The sequence below is a fragment of the Passer domesticus genome, chromosome 1, assembly GCF_036417665.1.
Source record: "Passer domesticus isolate bPasDom1 chromosome 1, bPasDom1.hap1, whole genome shotgun sequence".
Lineage (NCBI taxonomy): Eukaryota > Metazoa > Chordata > Aves > Passeriformes > Passeridae > Passer > Passer domesticus.
This window is the reverse complement of record NC_087474.1, coordinates 101,433,571-101,459,227: the sequence shown is the minus strand read 5'-3', so window position 1 is coordinate 101,459,227 and position 25,657 is coordinate 101,433,571. Positions and strand designations below refer to the sequence as shown.

At 44.7% G+C, this 25,657-nt stretch overlaps 1 long non-coding RNA gene across 2 annotated transcripts; it reads left to right on the top strand.

The window, feature by feature from the left end:
- The first annotated feature begins 640 nt into the window (after window positions 1-640).
- Window positions 641-5,790, top strand: LOC135289028 (uncharacterized). Of its 2 annotated transcripts, XR_010351826.1 has the most exons (4): window positions 641-730; window positions 1,833-1,920; window positions 2,256-2,778; window positions 3,869-5,790. It is a non-coding gene; the product is annotated as an uncharacterized LOC135289028 (long non-coding RNA). The 2 variants fall into 2 exon arrangements; XR_010351824.1 differs by having other exon boundaries at window positions 2,256-5,790.
- Window positions 5,791-25,657: the final 19,867 nt, after the last annotated feature.

Below are 25,657 nucleotides of genomic sequence, written 5' to 3'. Positions count from 1 at the left end.
ATGAAGAGATATTAATAAAGTATTTCCCGGGTTATGGGCCTCTGATGTACCAGGGAGGGCAAAAAATGCATCCCCCATAGTAATTAAGCTTAAGAAAGGGATACAAACAGTGAGAATTAAGCAGTATCACCTAAAAAAAGAAGACAGGGAAGGAATCAGCCCAATAACTGAAAATTTTCTGCAGTTAGGGTTATTGAAAGAATGCCAATCTGATTTCAATACTCCCATTTTACCCATTCGGAAATCTGATGGGTCATATCACGCCCCCTGAAATGTCATGTTTTCTGCTGGGCTGTTGGGGTCCACCCCGGCTAGCTTTGGAGCCTTTGAAAGCAACTTGCAAAAGATCTGGAGTCCCGGGAAGCTCCACAGGAAGAAGGAAGGCTATTGCAGTACATGGATGATCTTCTAGTAGCCACTCAGATGAGGGAAGCATGTGTGGCCTGGATGGTAAGGCTTTTGAATTTCCTAGGACTCTAAGGATACACAGTATCTGTGGGGGGATGGAATAGAAGAAAGTAAAGATAGTGCAGAAGGTAATCACACCCCTGAGGAGTTGCAGCTGTACTAACTACCAAAGATTGGGAACAGGCCACAGCTGTAACCAATGAGAAGAGGAGTGCTATAAGAGAGTGGCTGGCTGGTTGAGAAGGAAATTAGAGTTTGTTGGCTGTGCTGTGGGGAAGGAGTCAGTACTGTGAGGAGCTGCCCATGAGAAATCGTGAAGAAGGTATGGAACTTTTGCAAATAAGGAGACAACGATTGGTGGCCCTGGCATGATTTAGGAAAAAGGACTTAAATATTAAACTGTATGTACCCATGGTGATTTGGGGAAAAAAAGGACTAAAATACTAAACTATATGACTCTGTGGTGACTGGGGGGAAAAAAGGTCTTAAGTATCAACCAACATGATCCCATAGTGATTCAGGAAAGAAGATAAACATTAAGCAATGTGATCCCATGGTGATCTGGGTAGAGAATTGCATGAGGAAAAGCAACAAAACTGAAAGAAGAATGAGAGAATTCACTAAAGCAACTATAAGAAGTGGAAAAATAATAGTTCTATTATTCAGTACAATGTGTTTATTGATTAGTGAAACATATTAATTACAGCTATTAATGTTTGTTAAGCATGAGTGTAAAAGATTTTGAAGAGAAGTACTTTGTAAACTGAGAAAAACTGCAAAACTGAACCAATACTTAGAATATATATAGTCTTACTATAATATGTTGTCTGAACGTTTGTGTAGCTATTAGTTCTAAGTGAAATATATTAATGTGTTATAATGTTAATTTACTTGAACATGTCTTTCTAGAGATACTGCAACTCTGTAATTAAAAGAAAAAGGGGGAATTGTGGGGGGATAGAAAGTGCAGAAGGTAATCTTTACTTTCTTCCAATCTCACCCTTGAGGAGTTGCAGCTGTGCTAACTGCCAAAGATTAAGAACAGGCCACAGCTGTAACCAATGAGAAGAACAGTGCTATAAGAAGAGTGGGTTGGCTGGTTGAGAAGGAAATTAGAGTTTGTTAGCTGTGCTGAGAGGAAGGAGTCAGTACTGCGAGGAGCTGCCCATGAGAAATCACGAAGAAGGCGTAGAACTTTTGCAAATAAGATGACAACAAGTTAAAAAAAAGGGTACAAGTAGTGGAACAGAAAGTAATCTACCTGGGATACAAAGTCAGTGCTGGGCAACAGACTTTGGGGCAGGCTCGCAAAAACCATATGCCAAACCCCAAAACTCCAGACAGCAAAGGAACTCCAAACCTTCTTAAGCATGGCAGGGTGGTGCTGGCTGTGGGTTTATAATTACGGACTGTGTGTCAAATAGAAATCTCCAGTGGACAAAGGAAGCCACATGAGCCTTTCACCAGCTAAAGAGTGCCCTCATGTCAGCTCCAGCTTTGAGACTTCCAGATGTAAGTAAACCATTTTTTCTATTTTCCCATGAAAGACAGGGTATTGCCCTGGGAATATTGGCTCAGGACTTGGGTCCATCCCAGAGGGCTATATGCAACAGCCAAAGGATGGCCAGGTTGCCTCACAGCTGTAGCAACAGTTGTGCTGAATATACAAGAGGCACACAAGTTTACCCTGGGACAGAAAATGACTGTGCTAGTGTCCTACACAATGTCCACAGTACTGGAAGTAAAGGGCGGGCGCTGGCTTTCACCACAGAGGTTCCTGAAATACCAGGCCATCATGGTAGAACACGATGACGTAGAGATAGTGGTAACAAATATTGTCAACCCAGCTTCTTTTCTCAGTGGAAATCAAGGAGAAGCAGTACACCATGGTTGCCTGGAGACCCTTGAAACTACTTACTCCAGCCGCCCAGACTTGAAGAATGCTCCTTTAGACAATGCAGATACTTAGTTCACTGACGGGAGCAGCTATGTTGCCAGTGTCAAGCAACGTGCTGGGCACACAGTGACTACATGCAGAGAGGTAATAGAATCCAGACCCTTACCAACAGACACCTCTGCGCAGAAGGCCGAGATGATTGCACTGACCCATGCCTTGGAAATGACAAAAGGAAAGAGAATAAACATCTATACAGACTTGAGGTATGCATTCGGATGCGTGCACATGAAGCCATCTACACAGAGAGGGGACTGCTGACCTCACAAGGAAAGAAGAGATAATCTGGCTGCTGGAAGCAGTTCAGCTGCCTGAAAAGGTAGCAACTATGCATATTAAGGCACACCAGAGAGTGAGCTCAGAATTAGAGGAAGGAAATGAGCTGGTGGATGGAGAGGCAAAGAAAGCAGCAAAAGGTGAGGTAATTATGGACAGATTTCCCTTGAAGGTAAGCCAGAATGTAATAAGAAAGATAGAAAACTAATTGAAGATCATAAAGGGACATATAACCAAGAAGGGTGGGCTACCATTGAAGGCAAGCTGGTAATCTCTTCCCATTTGTGTGGTCGCTAGTAAGGGGAGAGCACCAGAAAACACACTGGGGCCTAACTACTTAAAAGCTTTTATAAAGTGTGGCTCCTTTCCCAGAATGACCAAGGCTGCTGGTGTTATAGAGTGCATTGAAATGGAGTGTTGACTTTTAAGTAGTAGTTTCCACAGGCTTTCTAGAATACATACCTGATTGAAAGAATCATTGCTAGGAATTTATATGCCACTGTTACTCAGGTAAACTGGCAGTGAGGTCCTTACCTCCAGACTAACCCCAAGAATACCCCCAGACTGAAACTCAGTCAGATTGGGTGGGGCCATGGGCCACTGGACAGCAGTGGCAAATTGACTTTCCAGAACTCCCAAGGAAAGGGGATATCGGTATTAGTACTGATAGATACATTTTTAGGATGACCAGAAACGTTCCCCACCAGAACTGTCAAGGCTAGAGAGGTGACCAGGGTATTGTTACATGAAATAATACCACACTTTGGCGTTCCAGCCACAATATCCTTGGATAGAGGATCACATTTCATTTCCAAAATAGTGCAACAGATTGGTAGCCACCTGGGCATAGATTGGGAACTTCACACTCCATACTGCCCCCAACTGAGCAACCAGGTGGAGAAAATGAATTATTTGATTAAGCAGCAGATTGTAGTACTGCAGCAGGAAGTTAATCTGCCCTGGTCCCAAGCTCTTCTACTGGCACTATTGCAAATTCTATCTAAACCTCGGGCTAAAGAAAAGATGAGTCCCTTTGAAATGTTTCATGGAAGACCATATGGAATACAAAAGGGAATGTCCACCCACATTGGGGAGGTAACATTGGCCACCGACATGGTGGCTTTAAGGAAACAGCTCGGAGAAATTGAGAAACACATGGCTGGAACTCAGAGCAGGCAGCTAGATGGACCAGTATATAACATACAGCCTGAGGGTTATGCATATGTTAAGTCTCTTACAGAAAAGACTTTGGTACCACAGTGGGAGGGACCATTCCAGGTGCTTCTCACCACCTTCACCACAACCAAGATCAAGGAGCAGAATGCCTGGATCCACCACTCTTGAGTGAAGAAGGCCCCAGAGTCCCCTTGGAGAGTAACACCAGGAAACAATGAACTGAGACTAAAGCTTACTCAGGCAAAATGAGTATATTGCAGCTGGGGGTAGTTTGTAATTTTATTTACAGAATTGTTTTGTATATAATTATAACTGGAGTCTTACAATTCGAGAGTACCTCTATCCAAAGCAATGCTGAATGGCCTTGGTCCCAGGCTTTTAATCAGTATGCTGGATCCATGGGAGAACCTTCTGAGATAAAAGATTTAAACTTATCCAGTGTGGCAATCCATGGGAATCAGGTATATGAGGAGCAGGAGTGCAGAAACTGTGGACACTTCAAGGGATCAGAGAAGAAGAAATCAAGGTAATGTGCCAAGTGGTCAATGGGATGGCTCATGAGAGATCAAATGCAATTAGTGTCTCAAGCTCTCCTGTATACAAACACCAGGAAGAATGTGGATGAACAACAACTGTTGTTCAATCCAGAATGGTCTCTCAAACATGTTGAATTGTTAATGCAAATTAACAACTCAAAAATCCAACCAGCCTGCTCCTCTTAGCTAAGAACATCCTTTGAGAGCTGGACAATGTAGTTACAAAGACAAGTACACTTCAGAAGCAGAAGAAGAAAAGATCTAACTGGAATATTAAAGACAGGATTAGGAGTTTTAAATGGAATTGATTCAGAAATACTGATGAATAAGCTGGCTGCTACAGCAGGTGGCCTAGTAAAATTGAAGCAGCCTTTACAGTCATATCTATTTGCATTAGGAACTGGCCAGTGGCAGATTTCAAAAGTACTGCCAAAGTGGGAAAAGACTGGGGGCCAACACCACAAGCTAATACTAGAAGCGCTTAGTACAATTCAAGATAATGTGTTTTTAGCTTTCAGTTGTATACAAGCACAGTTATGGATGTCGGCAGCAGCAGCTTTGATCATATGGGAAGGGGGTGAAGGCAATTTTCCAGCTGAAATTCAGAAGGTTGTCTGGGATAATGCAATTCATTTTGAAAGGAAGTTTCAATCCTGGTGGACTATGGTAAATTTCACCTATGATCCTGCTTCTAATGTGGCCACTGCCTTTGTGCTTACCATACGTAATGCCACTCTTTATGTTATCCACCCCATTGTTGCACTAGGATTAAATCATAAAAAAACGGTGCTCTACCCTTAAGAACATAGGGTGTGGGCACGAAAGGTGAATGAAAAGTGGCAAACAGTAAACTTAGAATCTTGTATTACTAGGGAACAACTAGGACTCATTTTTGAAAACAACACTATTAATGTTCAAGATGTGTGTCCAGACACTGAACAAAGTATTTGCCTCTTTGAGGTTCATCCAGTCACTGATCAGAAAACTGTGCTTGTATATACTAGTAAAGGTTCTGTGTGCTTGAGAACTGTTTGTGCTATTGTAAAAATTCATAACAACTATGTTATTTTGTCTAGTAGAAATTATTCTAACGTTTGTATTTGTAGTTTTGTTAACCTCCTTATTAAATGTACATGGTAAAGCATTAAGAGACACTTATTATTGTAGGGATTTGCATTAAGTAAAAGAATATACTTATGTTCTAGGGAAGGAGGGAAATGAGACAGAGTGGAAATTTTCCAGAATAGAAATCCATTTTGATTTAGGTGAAATGTACATCTTTGAGTTAAGCTTTGAATATCCTGCGAACATAGCTGTTTAGGCTGACGGCCTGTTCTCACAAAAACCTATGCTTGGAAAAACTGCTTCAGCAGAAGGAAAAGAGATACGGGGGGAGGACGGGGGCAGACAGAAAGGATTCTATGGAGGGCAGGGCATCATGAAGCAGGCATTCTTTCTGATAAAGAAGAATTAGCAGTAAATGTCACGTGAAATCAGAAGAAGGAATATGTATGTATGTATTGTGAAATTGCACGCATATCTGTTTGAGAGGGAGATAAAAAGGATCTGGAGTTCCCAGAGGTATTCATGTCATTTTGGGGAAAAAAGGCCACATGTGTCCAGCACTGTAATCAACGTACTGGCTTTAAACCTTTCACAAAGTTGTGAAGATGGTTTGCTTCTGGGAATCAACTTCGAATGGCTTTGACATTGATGAAGCTATTTTTTTTTTCAGGATCCATGTCATGTCACAGCTATATTCCCCCCAAAGTTGTGTCTTCCTCCTTGAATTTTCCCCCTGTTCCTGCAGCCTCTGAGAGGTGAGTTTTGACATCATTTGTCCCTTGGCACTGCACCACAATTCCTCCCAGACCATTTTTGTCATCACTAAATGTCCCAATTTTGTGGTTTTTTAGGGTTTTTATTCATGCGCATTTCAATTGATCATATCTCCTTTCCAGAGTGTTTGTAAGCCTTTCTTTGCAGGGTCGCAAGATTTCGTTTCCCTTCCTTTGGGAAGGGAAACGAAATCTTGTGATTTCAATGGGAATCAACTGGGCAGTCTTTGGTCCATGTCACAGCACTTGACAGCGTCTCATGCCTTTGATGGCTTTGAATCTAGTGAAGATTTCTTTCTATTTTCCAGAATCCATGCCATGTCACTGATATATTCCCCTCAAAGTTCTATCGTGCTCCTTGATTTTTCCTCCAGATTTTGCAGCAGCTCTGAGGTAGGTTTTAGCATATTTTGATCCATTACACTGCACCTCATGTAATCCTGGCACATTTTCTTGTAATCTCTAAAGATCCCAATTTTCTTTTCTTCAACTACTTTTCTTTTGAGGGTATCTCCATTGCAGAGTATTCCTAAGATTCCAGGATTTCATTGGGATCAATTATAGCAACCTCTGCTACAGGTACCTGCACCTGATGGCGTCATATACCTTAAGATGGGTTTCAATGTGGGATGGATTTTTATTATTTCTCTGTGATCCATGAAATGTCACAGCAACAGACATCCCAAAGTTGAGCCTTCCTCGATGAATATTCCTCCTGTTCCAGCACCATCTCTCAGTTTAGCTTTGGCATCTTTTGGTCCATTGCACAGCACCCCAGGTAATCCCACTCCATTTCCTTGCACTCACTACATTTGCAAATTTTTTTTTTTTTTTTCTTTGGCAACCATGCCGTGGCTCTCATATCTTCCCCTGCAAGTCGTGTCTTCCTCCTCGACTATTTGCCCTGCCTTCCCAGCATCTCTGAGCTTAGTTTTTGTACCTTTTGGTCCCTTGCACTGCACCACGTTTCCTCCCACACCATTTTCTTGTAGTCACTCAATGTCCAAATTTTCTGGGTTTTGGGATTTTTTTCCGGCGCATTTCATTTGATCCTGTCGCCTTTCCAGAGCCTTTGTAAGCCTTTCTTTGCAGGGTCGCAAGATTTCGTTTCCCTTCCCGAAAGGAAATGAAATTTCCTTTCGGGAAGGGAAACGAAATCTTGCGATTTCAATGGGAATCAATTGGGCTGTCTTTGGACCGAGTCCCAGCACTTGACAGCGTCTCATGCCTTTTGATGGCTTTGTGTTTGGCGATGTTTTTTGGGGTTTTTTTTCTGCAACCATGCCGTGGCTCTCATATCTTCCCCTGCAAGTTGTGTCTTCCTCCTCAACTGTTTTTCCTGCCTTTGCAGCATCTGAGAGCTTAGCTTTGGCATCTTTTGGTCCATTGCACTCCGCCTGATGTAATCCCGGTCCATTTTCTTCCACTCACTACATTTGCAAATTTTTTTTTTTTTTCCTTTGGCAACCATGCCGTGGCTCTCATATCTTCCCCTGCAAGTTGTGTCTTCCTCCTCAACTGTTTTTCCTGCCTTTGCAGCCTCTGAGAGCTTAGCTTTGGCATCTTTTGGTCCATTGCACTCCGCCTGATGTAATCCCGGTCCATTTTCTTCCACTCACTACATTTGCAAATTTATTTTTTTTTTTCTTCGGCAACCATGCCGTGGCTCTCATATCTTCCCCTGCAAGTCGTGTCTTCCTCCTCGACTATTTGCCCTGCCTTCCCAGCATCTCTGAGCTTAGTTTTTGTTCTTTTGGTCCCTTGCACTGCACCACGTTTCCTCCCACACCATTTTCTTGTAGTCACTCAATGTCCAAATTTTCTGGGTTTTGGGATTTTTTTCTGGCGCATTTCATTTGATCCTGTCTCCTTTCCAGAGCCTTTGTAAGCCTTTCTTTGCAGGGTCGCAAGATTTCGTTTCCCTTCCCGAAAGGAAATGAAATTTCCTTTCGGGAAGGGAAACGAAATCTTGCGATTTCAATGGGAATCAATTGGGCTGTCTTTGGACCGAGTCCCAGCACTTGACAGCGTCTCATGCCTTTTGATGGCTTTGTGTTTGGCGATGTTTTTTGGGGTTTTTTTTCTGCAACCATGCCGTGGCTCTCATATCTTCCCCTGCAAGTTGTGTCTTCCTCCTCAACTGTTTTTCCTGCCTTTGCAGCATCCGAGAGCTTAGCTTTGGCATCTTTTGGTCCATTGCACTCCGCCTGATGTAATCCCGGTCCATTTTCTTCCACTCACTACATTTGCAAATTTTTTTTTTTTTTCCTTTGGCAACCATGCCGTGGCTCTCATATCTTCCCCTGCAAGTCGTGTCTTCCTCCTCGACTATTTGCCCTGCCTTCCCAGTATCTCTGATCTTAGTTTTTGTACCTTTTGGTCCCTTGCACTGTACCACGTTTCCTCCCACACCATTTCCTTGTAGTCACTCAATGTCCAAATTTTCTGGGTTTTGGGATTTTTTTCCGACGCATTTCATTTGATCCTGTCTCCTTTCCAGAGCCTTTGTAAGCCTTTCTTTGCAGGGTCGCAAGATTTCGTTTCCCTTCCCGAAAGGAAATGAAATTTCCTTTCGGGAAGGGAAACGAAATCTTGCGATTTCAATGGGAATCAATTGGGCTGTCTTTGGACCGAGTCCCAGCACTTGACAGCGTCTCATGCCTTTTGATGGCTTTGTGTTTGGCGATGTTTTTTGGGGTTTTTTTTCTGCAACCATGCCGTGGCTCTCATATCTTCCCCTGCAAGTTGTGTCTTCCTCCTCAACTGTTTTTCCTGCCTTTGCAGCATCTGAGAGCTTAGCTTTGGCATCTTTTGGTCCATTGCACTCCGCCTGATGTGATCCCGGTCCATTTTCTTGCACTCAGTACATTTGCAAATTTTTTTTTTTTTTCCTTTGGCAACCATGCCGTGGCTCTCATATCTTCCCCTGCAAGTCGTGTCTTCCTCCTCGACTATTTGCCCTGCCTTCCCAGCATCTCTGAGCTTAGTTTTTGTACCTTTTGGTCCCTTGCACTGCACCACGTTTCCTCCCACACCATTTTCTTGTAGTCACTCAATGTCCAAATTTTCTGGGTTTTGGGATTTTTTTCCGGCGCATTTCATTTGATCCTGTCTCCTTTCCAGAGCCTTTGTAAGCCTTTCTTTGCAGGGTCGCAAGTTTTCGTTTCCCTTCCCGAAAGGAAATGAAATTTCCTTTCGGGAAGGGAAACGAAATCTTGCGATTTCAATGGGAATCAATTGGGCTGTCTTTGGACCGAGTCCCAGCACTTGACAGCGTCTCATGCCTTTTGATGGCTTTGTGTTTGGCGATGTTTTTTGGGGTTTTTTTTCTGCAACCATGCCGTGGCTCTCATATCTTCCCCTGCAAGTTGTGTCTTCCTCCTCAACGGTTTTTCCTGCCTTTGCAGCATCTGAGAGCTTAGCTTTGGCATCTTTTGGTCCATTGCACTCCGCCTGATGTGATCCCGGTCCATTTTCTTGCACTCACTACATTTGCAAATTTTTTTTTTTTTTTTCTTCAGCAACCATGCCGTGGCTCTCATATCTTCCCCTGCAAGTCGTGTCTTCCTCCTCGACTATTTGCCCTGCCTTCCCAGCATCTCTGAGCTTAGTTTTTGTACCTTTTGGTCCCTTGCACTGCACCACGTTTCCTCCCACACCATTTTCTTGTAGTCACTCAATGTCCAAATTTTCTGGGTTTTGGGATTTTTTTCCGGCGCATTTCATTTGATCCTGTCGCCTTTCCAGAGCCTTTGTAAGCCTTTCTTTGCAGGGTCGCAAGATTTCGTTTCCCTTCCCGAAAGGAAATGAAATTTCCTTTCGGGAAGGGAAACGAAATCTTGCGATTTCAATGGGAATCAATTGGGCTGTCTTTGGACCGAGTCCCAGCACTTGACAGCGTCTCATGCCTTTTGATGGCTTTGTGTTTGGCGATGTTTTTTGGGGTTTTTTTTCTGCAACCATGCCGTGGCTCTCATATCTTCCCCTGCAAGTTGTGTCTTCCTCCTCAACTGTTTTTCCTGCCTTTGCAGCATCTGAGAGCTTAGCTTTGGCATCTTTTGGTCCATTGCACTCCGCCTGATGTAATCCCGGTCCATTTTCTTCCACTCACTACATTTGCAAATTTTTTTTTTTTTTCCTTTGGCAACCATGCCGTGGCTCTCATATCTTCCCCTGCAAGTCGTGTCTTCCTCCTCGACTATTTGCCCTGCCTTCCCAGTATCTCTGATCTTAGTTTTTGTACCTTTTGGTCCCTTGCACTGCACCACGTTTCCTCCCACACCATTTTCTTGTAGTCACTCAATGTCCAAATTTTCTGGGTTTTGGGATTTTTTTCCGGCGCATTTCATTTGATCCTGTCTCCTTTCCAGAGCCTTTGTAAGCCTTTCTTTGCAGGGTCGCAAGTTTTCGTTTCCCTTCCCGAAAGGAAATGAAATTTCCTTTCGGGAAGGGAAACGAAATCTTGCGATTTCAATGGGAATCAATTGGGCTGTCTTTGGACCGAGTCCCAGCACTTGACAGCGTCTCATGCCTTTTGATGGCTTTGTGTTTGGCGATGTTTTTTGGGGTTTTTTTTCTGCAACCATGCCGTGGCTCTCATATCTTCCCCTGCAAGTTGTGTCTTCCTCCTCAACTGTTTTTCCTGCCTTTGCAGCATCTGAGAGCTTAGCTTTGGCATCTTTTGGTCTATTGCACTCCGCCTGATGTAATCCCGGTCCATTTTCTTCCACTCACTACATTTGCAAATTTTTTTTTTTTTTCTTCGGCAACCATGCCGTGGCTCTCATATCTTCCCCTGCAAGTCGTGTCTTCCTCCTCGACTATTTGCCCTGCCTTCCCAGCATCTCTGAGCTTAGTTTTTGTACCTTTTGGTCCCTTGCACTGCACCACGTTTCCTCCCACACCATTTCCTTGTAGTCACTCAATGTCCAAATTTTCTGGGTTTTGGGATTTTTTTCCGGCGCATTTCATTTGATCCTGTCTCCTTTCCAGAGCCTTTGTAAGCCTTTCTTTGCAGGGTCGCAAGATTTCGTTTCCCTTCCCGAAAGGAAATGAAATTTCCTTTCGGGAAGGGAAACGAAATCTTGCGATTTCAATGGGAATCAATTGGGCTGTCTTTGGACCGAGTCCCAGCACTTGACAGCGTCTCATGCCTTTTGATGGCTTTGTGTTTGGCGATGTTTTTTGGGTTTTTTTTTTCTGCAACCATGCCGTGGCTCTCATGTCTTCCTCCTCAACTGTTTTTCCTGCCTTTGCAGCATCTGAGAGCTTAGCTTTGGCATCTTTTGGTCCATTGCACTCCGCCTGATGTAATCCCGGTCCATTTTCTTCCACTCACTACATTTGCAAATTTTTTTTTTTTTTCTTTGGCAACCATGCCGTGGCTCTCATATCTTCCCCTGCAAGTCGTGTCTTCCTCCTCGACTATTTGCCCTGCCTTCCCAGCATCTCTGAGCTTAGTTTTTGTACCTTTTGGTCCCTTGCACTGCACCACGTTTCCTCCCACACCATTTTCTTGTAGTCACTCAATGTCCAAATTTTCTGGGTTTTGGGATTTTTTTCCGGCGCATTTCATTTGATCCTGTCTCCTTTCCAGAGCCTTTGTAAGCCTTTCTTTGCAGGGTCGCAAGATTTCGTTTCCCTTCCCGAAAGGAAATGAAATTTCCTTTCGGGAAGGGAAACGAAATCTTGCGATTTCAATGGGAATCAATTGGGCTGTCTTTGGACCGAGTCCCAGCACTTGACAGCGTCTCATGCCTTTTGATGGCTTTGTGTTTGGCGATGTTTTTTGGGGTTTTTTTTCTGCAACCATGCCGTGGCTCTCATATCTTCCCCTGCAAGTTGTGTCTTCCTCCTCAACTGTTTTTCCTGCCTTTGCAGCATCTGAGAGCTTAGCTTTGGCATCTTTTGGTCCATTGCACTCCGCCTGATGTGATCCCGGTCCATTTTCTTGCACTCACTACATTTGCAAATTTTTTTTTTTTTTTTTCTTTGGCAACCATGCCGTGGCTCTCATATCTTCCCCTGCAAGTCGTGTCTTCCTCCTCGACTATTTGCCCTGCCTTCCCAGCATCTCTGAGCTTAGTTTTTGTACCTTTTGGTCCCTTGCACTGCACCACGTTTCCTCCCACACCATTTTCTTGTAGTCACTCAATGTCCAAATTTTCTGGGTTTTGGGATTTTTTTCCGGCGCATTTCATTTGATCCTGTCTCCTTTCCAGAGCCTTTGTAAGCCTTTCTTTGCAGGGTCGCAAGATTTCGTTTCCCTTCCCGAAAGGAAATGAAATTTCCTTTCGGGAAGGGAAACGAAATCTTGCGATTTCAATGGGAATCAATTGGGCTGTCTTTGGACCGAGTCCCAGCACTTGACAGCGTCTCATGCCTTTTGATGGCTTTGTGTTTGGCGATGTTTTTTGGGGTTTTTTTTCTGCAACCATGCCGTGGCTCTCATATCTTCCCCTGCAAGTTGTGTCTTCCTCCTCAACTGTTTTTCCTGCCTTTGCAGCATCTGAGAGCTTAGCTTTGGCATCTTTTGGTCTATTGCACTCCGCCTGATGTAATCCCGGTCCATTTTCTTCCACTCACTACATTTGCAAATTTTTTTTTTTTTTCTTCGGCAACCATGCCGTGGCTCTCATATCTTCCCCTGCAAGTCGTGTCTTCCTCCTCGACTATTTGCCCTGCCTTCCCAGCATCTCTGAGCTTAGTTTTTGTACCTTTTGGTCCCTTGCACTGCACCACGTTTCCTCCCACACCATTTTCTTGTAGTCACTCAATGTCCAAATTTTCTGGGTTTTGGGATTTTTTTCCGGCGCATTTCATTTGATCCTGTCTCCTTTCCAGAGCCTTTGTAAGCCTTTCTTTGCAGGGTCGCAAGATTTCGTTTCCCTTCCCGAAAGGAAATGAAATTTCCTTTCGGGAAGGGAAACGAAATCTTGCGATTTCAATGGGAATCAATTGGGCTGTCTTTGGACCGAGTCCCAGCACTTGACAGCGTCTCATGCCTTTTGATGGCTTTGTGTTTGGCGATGTTTTTTGGGGTTTTTTTTTCTGCAACCATGCCGTGGCTCTCATATCTTCCCCTGCAAGTTGTGTCTTCCTCCTCAACTGTTTTTCCTGCCTTTGCAGCATCTGAGAGCTTAGCTTTGGCATCTTTTGGTCCATTGCACTCCGCCTGATGTAATCCCGGTCCATTTCCTTGCACTCACTACATTTGCAAATTTTTTTTTTTTTTTCTTCGGCAACCATGCCGTGGCTCTCATATCTTCCCCTGCAAGTCGTGTCTTCCTCCTCGACTATTTGCCCTGCCTTCCCAGCATCTCTGAGCTTAGTTTTTGTACCTTTTGGTCCCTTGCACTGCACCACGTTTCCTCCCACACCATTTTCTTGTAGTCACTCAATGTCCAAATTTTCTGGGTTTTGGGATTTTTTTCCGGCGCATTTCATTTGATCCTGTCGCCTTTCCAGAGCCTTTGTAAGCCTTTCTTTGCAGGGTCGCAAGATTTCGTTTCCCTTCCCGAAAGGAAATTTCATTTCCTTTCGGGAAGGGAAACGAAATCTTGCGATTTCAATGGGAATCAATTGGGCTGTCTTTGGACCGAGTCCCAGCACTTGACAGCGTCTCATGCCTTTTGATGGCTTTGTGTTTGGCGATGTTTTTTGGGGTTTTTTTTCTGCAACCATGCCGTGGCTCTCATATCTTCCCCTGCAAGTTGTGTCTTCCTCCTCAACTGTTTTTCCTGCCTTTGCAGCATCTGAGAGCTTAGCTTTGGCATCTTTTGGTCTATTGCACTCCGCCTGATGTAATCCCGGTCCATTTTCTTGCACTCACTACATTTGCAAATTTTTTTTTTTTTTTTCTTCGGCAACCATGCCGTGGCTCTCATATCTTCCCCTGCAAGTCGTGTCTTCCTCCTCGACTATTTGCACTGCCTTCCCAGCATCTCTGAGCTTAGTTTTTGTACCTTTTGGTCCCTTGCACTGCACCACGTTTCCTCCCACACCATTTTCTTGTAGTCACTCAATGTCCAAATTTTCTGGGTTTTGGGATTTTTTTCCGGCGCATTTCATTTGATCCTGTCGCCTTTCCAGAGCCTTTGTAAGCCTTTCTTTGCAGGGTCGCAAGATTTCGTTTCCCTTCCCGAAAGGAAATTTCATTTCCTTTCGGGAAGGGAAACGAAATCTTGCGATTTCAATGGGAATCAATTGGGCTGTCTTTGGACCGAGTCCCAGCACTTGACAGCGTCTCATGCCTTTTGATGGCTTTGTGTTTGGCGATGTTTTTTGGGGTTTTTTTTCTGCAACCATGCCGTGGCTCTCATATCTTCCCCTGCAAGTTGTGTCTTCCTCCTCAACTGTTTTTCCTGCCTTTGCAGCATCTGAGAGCTTAGCTTTGGCATCTTTTGGTCCATTGCACTCTGCCTGATGTAATCCCGGTCCATTTCCTTGCACTCACTACATTTGCAAATTTTTTTTTTTTTTTTCTTTGGCAACCATGCCGTGGCTCTCATATCTTCCCCTGCAAGTCGTGTCTTCCTCCTCGACTATTTGCCCTGCCTTCCCAGCATCTCTGAGCTTAGTTTTTGTACCTTTTGGTCCCTTGCACTGCACCACGTTTCCTCCCACACCATTTTCTTGTAGTCACTCAATGTCCAAATTTTCTGGGTTTTGGGATTTTTTTCCGGCGCATTTCATTTGATCCTGTCTCCTTTCCAGAGCCTTTGTAAGCCTTTCTTTGCAGGGTCGCAAGATTTCGTTTCCCTTCCCGAAAGGAAATGAAATTTCCTTTCGGGAAGGGAAACGAAATCTTGCGATTTCAATGGGAATCAATTGGGCTGTCTTTGGACCGAGTCCCAGCACTTGACAGCGTCTCATGCCTTTTGATGGCTTTGTGTTTGGCGATGTTTTTTGGGGTTTTTTTTTCTGCAACCATGCCGTGGCTCTCATATCTTCCCCTGCAAGTTGTGTCTTCCTCCTCAACTGTTTTTCCTGCCTTTGCAGCATCTGAGAGCTTAGCTTTGGCATCTTTTGGTCCATTGCACTCCGCCTGATGTAATCCCGGTCCATTTTCTTGCACTCACTACATTTGCAAATTTTTTTTTTTTTTCTTTGGCAACCATGCCGTGGCTCTCATATCTTCCCCTGCAAGTCGTGTCTTCCTCCTCGACTATTTGCCCTGCCTTCCCAGCATCTCTGAGCTTAGTTTTTGTACCTTTTGGTCCCTTGCACTGCACCACGTTTCCTCCCACACCATTTTCTTGTAGTCACTCAATGTCCAAATTTTCTGGGTTTTGGGATTTTTTTCCGGCGCATTTCATTTGATCCTGTCTCCTTTCCAGAGCCTTTGTAAGCCTTTCTTTGCAGGGTCGCAAGATTTCGTTTCCCTTCCCGAAAGGAAATGAAATTTCCTTTCGGGAAGGGAAACGAAATCTTGCGATTTCAATGGGAATCAATTGGGCTGTCTTTGGACCGAGTCCCAGCACTTGACAGCGTCTCATGCCTTTTGATGGCTTTGTGTTTGGCGATGTTTTTTGGGGTTTTTTTTCTGCAACCATGCCGTGGCTCTCATATCTTCCCCTGCAAGTTGTGTCTTCCTCCTCAACTGTTTTTCCTGCCTTTGCAGCATCTGAGAGCTTAGCTTTGGCATCTTTTGGTCCATTGCACTCCGCCTGATGTGATCCCGGTCCATTTTCTTGCACTCACTACATTTGCAAATTTTTTTTTTTTTTTTTCTTTGGCAACCATGCCGTGGCTCTCATATCTTCCCCTGCAAGTCGTGTCTTCCTCCTCGACTATTTGCCCTGCCTTCCCAGCATCTCTGAGCTTAGTTTTTGTACCTTTTGGTCCCTTGCACTGCACCACGTTTCCTCCCACACCATTTTCTTGTAGTCACTCAATGTCCAAATTTTCTGGGTTTTGGGATTTTTTTCCGGCGCATTTCATTTGATCCTGTCTCCTTTCCAGAGCCTTTGTAAGCCTTTCTTTGCAGGGTCGCAAGATTTCGTTTCCCTTCCCGAAAGGAAATTTCATTTCCTTTCGGGAAGGGAAACGAAATCTTGCGATTTCAATGGGAATCAATTGGGCTGTCTTTGGACCGAGTCCCAGCACTTGACAGCGTCTCATGCCTTTTGATGGCTTTGTGTTTGGCGATGTTTTTTGGGGTTTTTTTTCTGCAACCATGCCGTGGCTCTCATATCTTCCCCTGCAAGTTGTGTCTTCCTCCTCAACTGTTTTTCCTGCCTTTGCAGCATCTGAGAGCTTAGCTTTGGCATCTTTTGGTCTATTGCACTCCGCCTGATGTAATCCCGGTCCATTTTCTTCCACTCACTACATTTGCAAATTTTTTTTTTTTTTCTTCGGCAACCATGCCGTGGCTCTCATATCTTCCCCTGCAAGTCGTGTCTTCCTCCTCGACTATTTGCCCTGCCTTCCCAGCATCTCTGAGCTTAGTTTTTGTACCTTTTGGTCCCTTGCACTGCACCACGTTTCCTCCCACACCATTTTCTTGTAGTCACTCAATGTCCAAATTTTCTGGGTTTTGGGATTTTTTTCCGGCGCATTTCATTTGATCCTGTCTCCTTTCCAGAGCCTTTGTAAGCCTTTCTTTGCAGGGTCGCAAGATTTCGTTTCCCTTCCCGAAAGGAAATGAAATTTCCTTTCGGGAAGGGAAACGAAATCTTGCGATTTCAATGGGAATCAATTGGGCTGTCTTTGGACCGAGTCCCAGCACTTGACAGCGTCTCATGCCTTTTGATGGCTTTGTGTTTGGCGATGTTTTTTGGGGTTTTTTTTTCTGCAACCATGCCGTGGCTCTCATATCTTCCCCTGCAAGTTGTGTCTTCCTCCTCAACTGTTTTTCCTGCCTTTGCAGCATCTGAGAGCTTAGCTTTGGCATCTTTTGGTCCATTGCACTCCGCCTGATGTAATCCCGGTCCATTTCCTTGCACTCACTACATTTGCAAATTTTTTTTTTTTTTTCTTCGGCAACCATGCCGTGGCTCTCATATCTTCCCCTGCAAGTCGTGTCTTCCTCCTCGACTATTTGCCCTGCCTTCCCAGCATCTCTGAGCTTAGTTTTTGTACCTTTTGGTCCCTTGCACTGCACCACGTTTCCTCCCACACCATTTTCTTGTAGTCACTCAATGTCCAAATTTTCTGGGTTTTGGGATTTTTTTCCGGCGCATTTCATTTGATCCTGTCGCCTTTCCAGAGCCTTTGTAAGCCTTTCTTTGCAGGGTCGCAAGATTTCGTTTCCCTTCCCGAAAGGAAATTTCATTTCCTTTCGGGAAGGGAAACGAAATCTTGCGATTTCAATGGGAATCAATTGGGCTGTCTTTGGACCGAGTCCCAGCACTTGACAGCGTCTCATGCCTTTTGATGGCTTTGTGTTTGGCGATGTTTTTTGGGGTTTTTTTTCTGCAACCATGCCGTGGCTCTCATATCTTCCCCTGCAAGTTGTGTCTTCCTCCTCAACTGTTTTTCCTGCCTTTGCAGCATCTGAGAGCTTAGCTTTGGCATCTTTTGGTCTATTGCACTCCGCCTGATGTAATCCCGGTCCATTTTCTTGCACTCACTACATTTGCAAATTTTTTTTTTTTTTTTCTTCGGCAACCATGCCGTGGCTCTCATATCTTCCCCTGCAAGTCGTGTCTTCCTCCTCGACTATTTGCACTGCCTTCCCAGCATCTCTGAGCTTAGTTTTTGTACCTTTTGGTCCCTTGCACTGCACCACGTTTCCTCCCACACCATTTTCTTGTAGTCACTCAATGTCCAAATTTTCTGGGTTTTGGGATTTTTTTCCGGCGCATTTCATTTGATCCTGTCGCCTTTCCAGAGCCTTTGTAAGCCTTTCTTTGCAGGGTCGCAAGATTTCGTTTCCCTTCCCGAAAGGAAATTTCATTTCCTTTCGGGAAGGGAAACGAAATCTTGCGATTTCAATGGGAATCAATTGGGCTGTCTTTGGACCGAGTCCCAGCACTTGACAGCGTCTCATGCCTTTTGATGGCTTTGTGTTTGGCGATGTTTTTTGGGGTTTTTTTTCTGCAACCATGCCGTGGCTCTCATATCTTCCCCTGCAAGTTGTGTCTTCCTCCTCAACTGTTTTTCCTGCCTTTGCAGCATCTGAGAGCTTAGCTTTGGCATCTTTTGGTCCATTGCACTCTGCCTGATGTAATCCCGGTCCATTTCCTTGCACTCACTACATTTGCAAATTTTTTTTTTTTTTTTCTTTGGCAACCATGCCGTGGCTCTCATATCTTCCCCTGCAAGTCGTGTCTTCCTCCTCGACTATTTGCCCTGCCTTCCCAGCATCTCTGAGCTTAGTTTTTGTACCTTTTGGTCCCTTGCACTGCACCACGTTTCCTCCCACACCATTTTCTTGTAGTCACTCAATGTCCAAATTTTCTGGGTTTTGGGATTTTTTTCCGGCGCATTTCATTTGATCCTGTCTCCTTTCCAGAGCCTTTGTAAGCCTTTCTTTGCAGGGTCGCAAGATTTCGTTTCCCTTCCCGAAAGGAAATGAAATTTCCTTTCGGGAAGGGAAACGAAATCTTGCGATTTCAATGGGAATCAATTGGGCTGTCTTTGGACCGAGTCCCAGCACTTGACAGCGTCTCATGCCTTTTGATGGCTTTGTGTTTGGCGATGTTTTTTGGGGTTTTTTTTTCTGCAACCATGCCGTGGCTCTCATATCTTCCCCTGCAAGTTGTGTCTTCCTCCTCAACTGTTTTTCCTGCCTTTGCAGCATCTGAGAGCTTAGCTTTGGCATCTTTTGGTCCATTGCACTCCGCCTGATGTAATCCCGGTCCATTTTCTTGCACTCACTACATTTGCAAATTTTTTTTTTTTTTCTTTGGCAACCATGCCGTGGCTCTCATATCTTCCCCTGCAAGTCGTGTCTTCCTCCTCGACTATTTGCCCTGCCTTCCCAGCATCTCTGAGCTTAGTTTTTGTACCTTTTGGTCCCTTGCACTGCACCACGTTTCCTCCCACACCATTTTCTTGTAGTCACTCAATGTCCAAATTTTCTGGGTTTTGGGATTTTTTTCCGGCGCATTTCATTTGATCCTGTCTCCTTTCCAGAGCCTTTGTAAGCCTTTCTTTGCAGGGTCGCAAGATTTCGTTTCCCTTCCCGAAAGGAAATGAAATTTCCTTTCGGGAAGGGAAACGAAATCTTGCGATTTCAATGGGAATCAATTGGGCTGTCTTTGGACCGAGTCCCAGCACTTGACAGCGTCTCATGCCTTTTGATGGCTTTGTGTTTGGCGATGTTTTTTGGGGTTTTTTTTCTGCAACCATGCCGTGGCTCTCATATCTTCCCCTGCAAGTTGTGTCTTCCTCCTCAACTGTTTTTCCTGCCTTTGCAGCATCTGAGAGCTTAGCTTTGGCATCTTTTGGTCCATTGCACTCCGCCTGATGTGATCCCGGTCCATTTTCTTGCACTCACTACATTTGCAAATTTTTTTTTTTTTTTCTTCAGCAACCATGCCGTGGCTCTCATATCTTCCCCTGCAAGTCGTGTCTTCCTCCTCGACTATTTGCCCTGCCTTCCCAGCATCTCTGAGCTTAGTTTTTGTACCTTTTGGTCCCTTGCACTGCACCACGTTTCCTCCCACACCATTTTCTTGTAGTCACTCAATGTCCAAATTTTCTGGGTTTTGGGATTTTTTTCCGGCGCATTTCATTTGATCCTGTCTCCTTTCCAGAGCCTTTGTAAGCCTTTCTTTGCAGGGTCGCAAGATTTCGTTTCCCTTCCCGAAAGGAAATGAAATTTCCTTTCGGGAAGGGAAACGAAATCTTGCGATTTCAATGGGAATCAATTGGGCTGTCTTTGGACCGAGTCCCAGCACTTGACAGCGTCTCATGCCTTTTGATGGCTTTGTGTTTGGCGATGTTTTTTGGGGTTTTTTTTCTGCAACCATGCCGTGGCTCTCATATCTTCCCCTGCAAGTTGTGTCTTCCTCCTCAACTGTTTTTCCTGCCTTTGCAGCATCTGAGAGCTTAGCTTTGGCATCTTTTGGTCTATTGCACTCCGCCTGATGTAATCCCGGTCCATTTTCTTCCACTCACTACATTTGCAAATTTTTTTTTTTTTTCTTCGGCAACCATGCCGTGGCTCTCATATCTTCCCCTGCAAGTCGTGTCTTCCTCCTCGACTATTTGCCCTGCCTTCCCAGCATCTCTGAGCTTAGTTTTTGTACCTTTTGGTCCCTTGCACTGCACCACGTTTCCTCCCACACCATTTTCTTGTAGTCACTCAATGTCCAAATTTTCTGGGTTTTGGGATTTTTTTCCGGCGCATTTCATTTGATCCTGTCTCCTTTCCAGAGCCTTTGTAAGCCTTTCTTTGCAGGGTCGCAAGATTTCGTTTCCCTTCCCGAAAGGAAATGAAATTTCCTTTCGGGAAGGGAAACGAAATCTTGCGATTTCAATGGGAATCAATTGGGCTGTCTTTGGACCGAGTCCCAGCACTTGACAGCGTCTCATGCCTTTTGATGGCTTTGTGTTTGGCGATGTTTTTTGGGGTTTTTTTTCTGCAACCATGCCGTGGCTCTCATATCTTCCCCTGCAAGTTGTGTCTTCCTCCTCAACTGTTTTTCCTGCCTTTGCAGCATCTGAGAGCTTAGCTTTGGCATCTTTTGGTCTATTGCACTCCGCCTGATGTAATCCCGGTCCATTTTCTTCCACTCACTACATTTGCAAATTTTTTTTTTTTTTCTTCGGCAACCATGCCGTGGCTCTCATATCTTCCCCTGCAAGTCGTGTCTTCCTCCTCGACTATTTGCCCTGCCTTCCCAGCATCTCTGAGCTTAGTTTTTGTACCTTTTGGTCCCTTGCACTGCACCACGTTTCCTCCCACACCATTTTCTTGTAGTCACTCAATGTCCAAATTTTCTGGGTTTTGGGATTTTTTTCCGGCGCATTTCATTTGATCCTGTCTCCTTTCCAGAGCCTTTGTAAGCCTTTCTTTGCAGGGTCGCAAGATTTCGTTTCCCTTCCCGAAAGGAAATGAAATTTCCTTTCGGGAAGGGAAACGAAATCTTGCGATTTCAATGGGAATCAATTGGGCTGTCTTTGGACCGAGTCCCAGCACTTGACAGCGTCTCATGCCTTTTGATGGCTTTGTGTTTGGCGATGTTTTTTGGGGTTTTTTTTCTGCAACCATGCCGTGGCTCTCATATCTTCCCCTGCAAGTTGTGTCTTCCTCCTCAACTGTTTTTCCTGCCTTTGCAGCATCTGAGAGCTTAGCTTTGGCATCTTTTGGTCCATTGCACTCCGCCTGATGTAATCCCGGTCCATTTCCTTGCACTCACTACATTTGCAAATTTTTTTTTTTTTTTTCTTTGGCAACCATGCCGTGGCTCTCATATCTTCCCCTGCAAGTCGTGTCTTCCTCCTCGACTATTTGCCCTGCCTTCCCAGCATCTCTGAGCTTAGTTTTTGTACCTTTTGGTCCCTTGCACTGCACCACGTTTCCTCCCACACCATTTTCTTGTAGTCACTCAATGTCCAAATTTTCTGGGTTTTGGGATTTTTTTCCGGCGCATTTCATTTGATCCTGTCTCCTTTCCAGAGCCTTTGTAAGCCTTTCTTTGCAGGGTCGCAAGATTTCGTTTCCCTTCCCGAAAGGAAATGAAATTTCCTTTCGGGAAGGGAAACGAAATCTTGCGATTTCAATGGGAATCAATTGGGCTGTCTTTGGACCGAGTCCCAGCACTTGACAGCGTCTCATGCCTTTTGATGGCTTTGTGTTTGGCGATGTTTTTTGGGGTTTTTTTTTCTGCAACCATGCCGTGGCTCTCATATCTTCCCCTGCAAGTTGTGTCTTCCTCCTCAACTGTTTTTCCTGCCTTTGCAGCATCTGAGAGCTTAGCTTTGGCATCTTTTGGTCCATTGCACTCCGCCTGATGTAATCCCGGTCCATTTTCTTGCACTCACTACATTTGCAAATTTTTTTTTTTTTTTCTTCGGCAACCATGCCGTGGCTCTCATATCTTCCCCTGCAAGTCGTGTCTTCCTCCTCGACTATTTGCCCTGCCTTCCCAGCATCTCTGAGCTTAGTTTTTGTACCTTTTGGTCCCTTGCACTGCACCACGTTTCCTCCCACACCATTTTCTTGTAGTCACTCAATGTCCAAATTTTCTGGGTTTTGGGATTTTTTTCCGGCGCATTTCATTTGATCCTGTCTCCTTTCCAGAGCCTTTGTAAGCCTTTCTTTGCAGGGTCGCAAGATTTCGTTTCCCTTCCCGAAAGGAAATGAAATTTCCTTTCGGGAAGGGAAACGAAATCTTGCGATTTCAATGGGAATCAATTGGGCTGTCTTTGGACCGAGTCCCAGCACTTGACAGCGTCTCATGCCTTTTGATGGCTTTGTGTTTGGCGATGTTTTTTGGGGTTTTTTTTCTGCAACCATGCCGTGGCTCTCATATCTTCCCCTGCAAGTTGTGTCTTCCTCCTCAACTGTTTTTCCTGCCTTTGCAGCATCTGAGAGCTTAGCTTTGGCATCTTTTGGTCTATTGCACTCCGCCTGATGTAATCCCGGTCCATTTTCTTCCACTCACTACATTTGCAAATTTTTTTTTTTTTTCTTCGGCAACCATGCCGTGGCTCTCATATCTTCCCCTGCAAGTCGTGTCTTCCTCCTCGACTATTTGCCCTGCCTTCCCAGCATCTCTGAGCTTAGTTTTTGTACCTTTTGGTCCCTTGCACTGCACCACGTTTCCTCCCACACCATTTTCTTGTAGTCACTCAATGTCCAAATTTTCTGGGTTTTGGGATTTTTTTCCGGCGCATTTCATTTGATCCTGTCTCCTTTCCAGAGCCTTTGTAAGCCTTTCTTTGCAGGGTCGCAAGATTTCGTTTCCCTTCCCGAAAGGAAATGAAATTTCCTTTCGGGAAGGGAAACGAAATCTTGCGATTTCAATGGGAATCAATTGGGCTGTCTTTGGACCGAGTCCCAGCACTTGACAGCGTCTCATGCCTTTTGATGGCTTTGTGTTTGGCGATGTTTTTTGGGGTTTTTTTTCTGCAACCATGCCGTGGCTCTCATATCTTCCCCTGCAAGTTGTGTCTTCCTCCTCAACTGTTTTTCCTGCCTTTGCAGCATCTGAGAGCTTAGCTTTGGCATCTTTTGGTCTATTGCACTCCGCCTGATGTAATCCCGGTCCATTTTCTTCCACTCACTACATTTGCAAATTTTTTTTTTTTTTCTTCGGCAACCATGCCGTGGCTCTCATATCTTCCCCTGCAAGTCGTGTCTTCCTCCTCGACTATTTGCCCTGCCTTCCCAGCATCTCTGAGCTTAGTTTTTGTACCTTTTGGTCCCTTGCACTGCACCACGTTTCCTCCCACACCATTTTCTTGTAGTCACTCAATGTCCAAATTTTCTGGGTTTTGGGATTTTTTTCCGGCGCATTTCATTTGATCCTGTCTCCTTTCCAGAGCCTTTGTAAGCCTTTCTTTGCAGGGTCGCAAGATTTCGTTTCCCTTCCCGAAAGGAAATGAAATTTCCTTTCGGGAAGGGAAACGAAATCTTGCGATTTCAATGGGAATCAATTGGGCTGTCTTTGGACCGAGTCCCAGCACTTGACAGCGTCTCATGCCTTTTGATGGCTTTGTGTTTGGCGATGTTTTTTGGGGTTTTTTTTCTGCAACCATGCCGTGGCTCTCATATCTTCCCCTGCAAGTTGTGTCTTCCTCCTCAACTGTTTTTCCTGCCTTTGCAGCATCTGAGAGCTTAGCTTTGGCATCTTTTGGTCCATTGCACTCCGCCTGATGTAATCCCGGTCCATTTCCTTGCACTCACTACATTTGCAAATTTTTTTTTTTTTTTTCTTTGGCAACCATGCCGTGGCTCTCATATCTTCCCCTGCAAGTCGTGTCTTCCTCCTCGACTATTTGCCCTGCCTTCCCAGCATCTCTGAGCTTAGTTTTTGTACCTTTTGGTCCCTTGCACTGCACCACGTTTCCTCCCACACCATTTTCTTGTAGTCACTCAATGTCCAAATTTTCTGGGTTTTGGGATTTTTTTCCGGCGCATTTCATTTGATCCTGTCTCCTTTCCAGAGCCTTTGTAAGCCTTTCTTTGCAGGGTCGCAAGATTTCGTTTCCCTTCCCGAAAGGAAATGAAATTTCCTTTCGGGAAGGGAAACGAAATCTTGCGATTTCAATGGGAATCAATTGGGCTGTCTTTGGACCGAGTCCCAGCACTTGACAGCGTCTCATGCCTTTTGATGGCTTTGTGTTTGGCGATGTTTTTTGGGGTTTTTTTTTCTGCAACCATGCCGTGGCTCTCATATCTTCCCCTGCAAGTTGTGTCTTCCTCCTCAACTGTTTTTCCTGCCTTTGCAGCATCTGAGAGCTTAGCTTTGGCATCTTTTGGTCCATTGCACTCCGCCTGATGTAATCCCGGTCCATTTTCTTGCACTCACTACATTTGCAAATTTTTTTTTTTTTTTCTTCGGCAACCATGCCGTGGCTCTCATATCTTCCCCTGCAAGTCGTGTCTTCCTCCTCGACTATTTGCCCTGCCTTCCCAGCATCTCTGAGCTTAGTTTTTGTACCTTTTGGTCCCTTGCACTGCACCACGTTTCCTCCCACACCATTTTCTTGTAGTCACTCAATGTCCAAATTTTCTGGGTTTTGGGATTTTTTTCCGGCGCATTTCATTTGATCCTGTCTCCTTTCCAGAGCCTTTGTAAGCCTTTCTTTGCAGGGTCGCAAGATTTCGTTTCCCTTCCCGAAAGGAAATGAAATTTCCTTTCGGGAAGGGAAACGAAATCTTGCGATTTCAATGGGAATCAATTGGGCTGTCTTTGGACCGAGTCCCAGCACTTGACAGCGTCTCATGCCTTTTGATGGCTTTGTGTTTGGCGATGTTTTTTGGGGTTTTTTTTCTGCAACCATGCCGTGGCTCTCATATCTTCCCCTGCAAGTTGTGTCTTCCTCCTCAACTGTTTTTCCTGCCTTTGCAGCATCTGAGAGCTTAGCTTTGGCATCTTTTGGTCTATTGCACTCCGCCTGATGTAATCCCGGTCCATTTTCTTGCACTCACTACATTTGCAAATTTTTTTTTTTTTTTTCTTCGGCAACCATGCCGTGGCTCTCATATCTTCCCCTGCAAGTCGTGTCTTCCTCCTCGACTATTTGCACTGCCTTCCCAGCATCTCTGAGCTTAGTTTTTGTACCTTTTGGTCCCTTGCACTGCACCACGTTTCCTCCCACACCATTTTCTTGTAGTCACTCAATGTCCAAATTTTCTGGGTTTTGGGATTTTTTTCCGGCGCATTTCATTTGATCCTGTCGCCTTTCCAGAGCCTTTGTAAGCCTTTCTTTGCAGGGTCGCAAGATTTCGTTTCCCTTCCCGAAAGGAAATTTCATTTCCTTTCGGGAAGGGAAACGAAATCTTGCGATTTCAATGGGAATCAATTGGGCTGTCTTTGGACCGAGTCCCAGCACTTGACAGCGTCTCA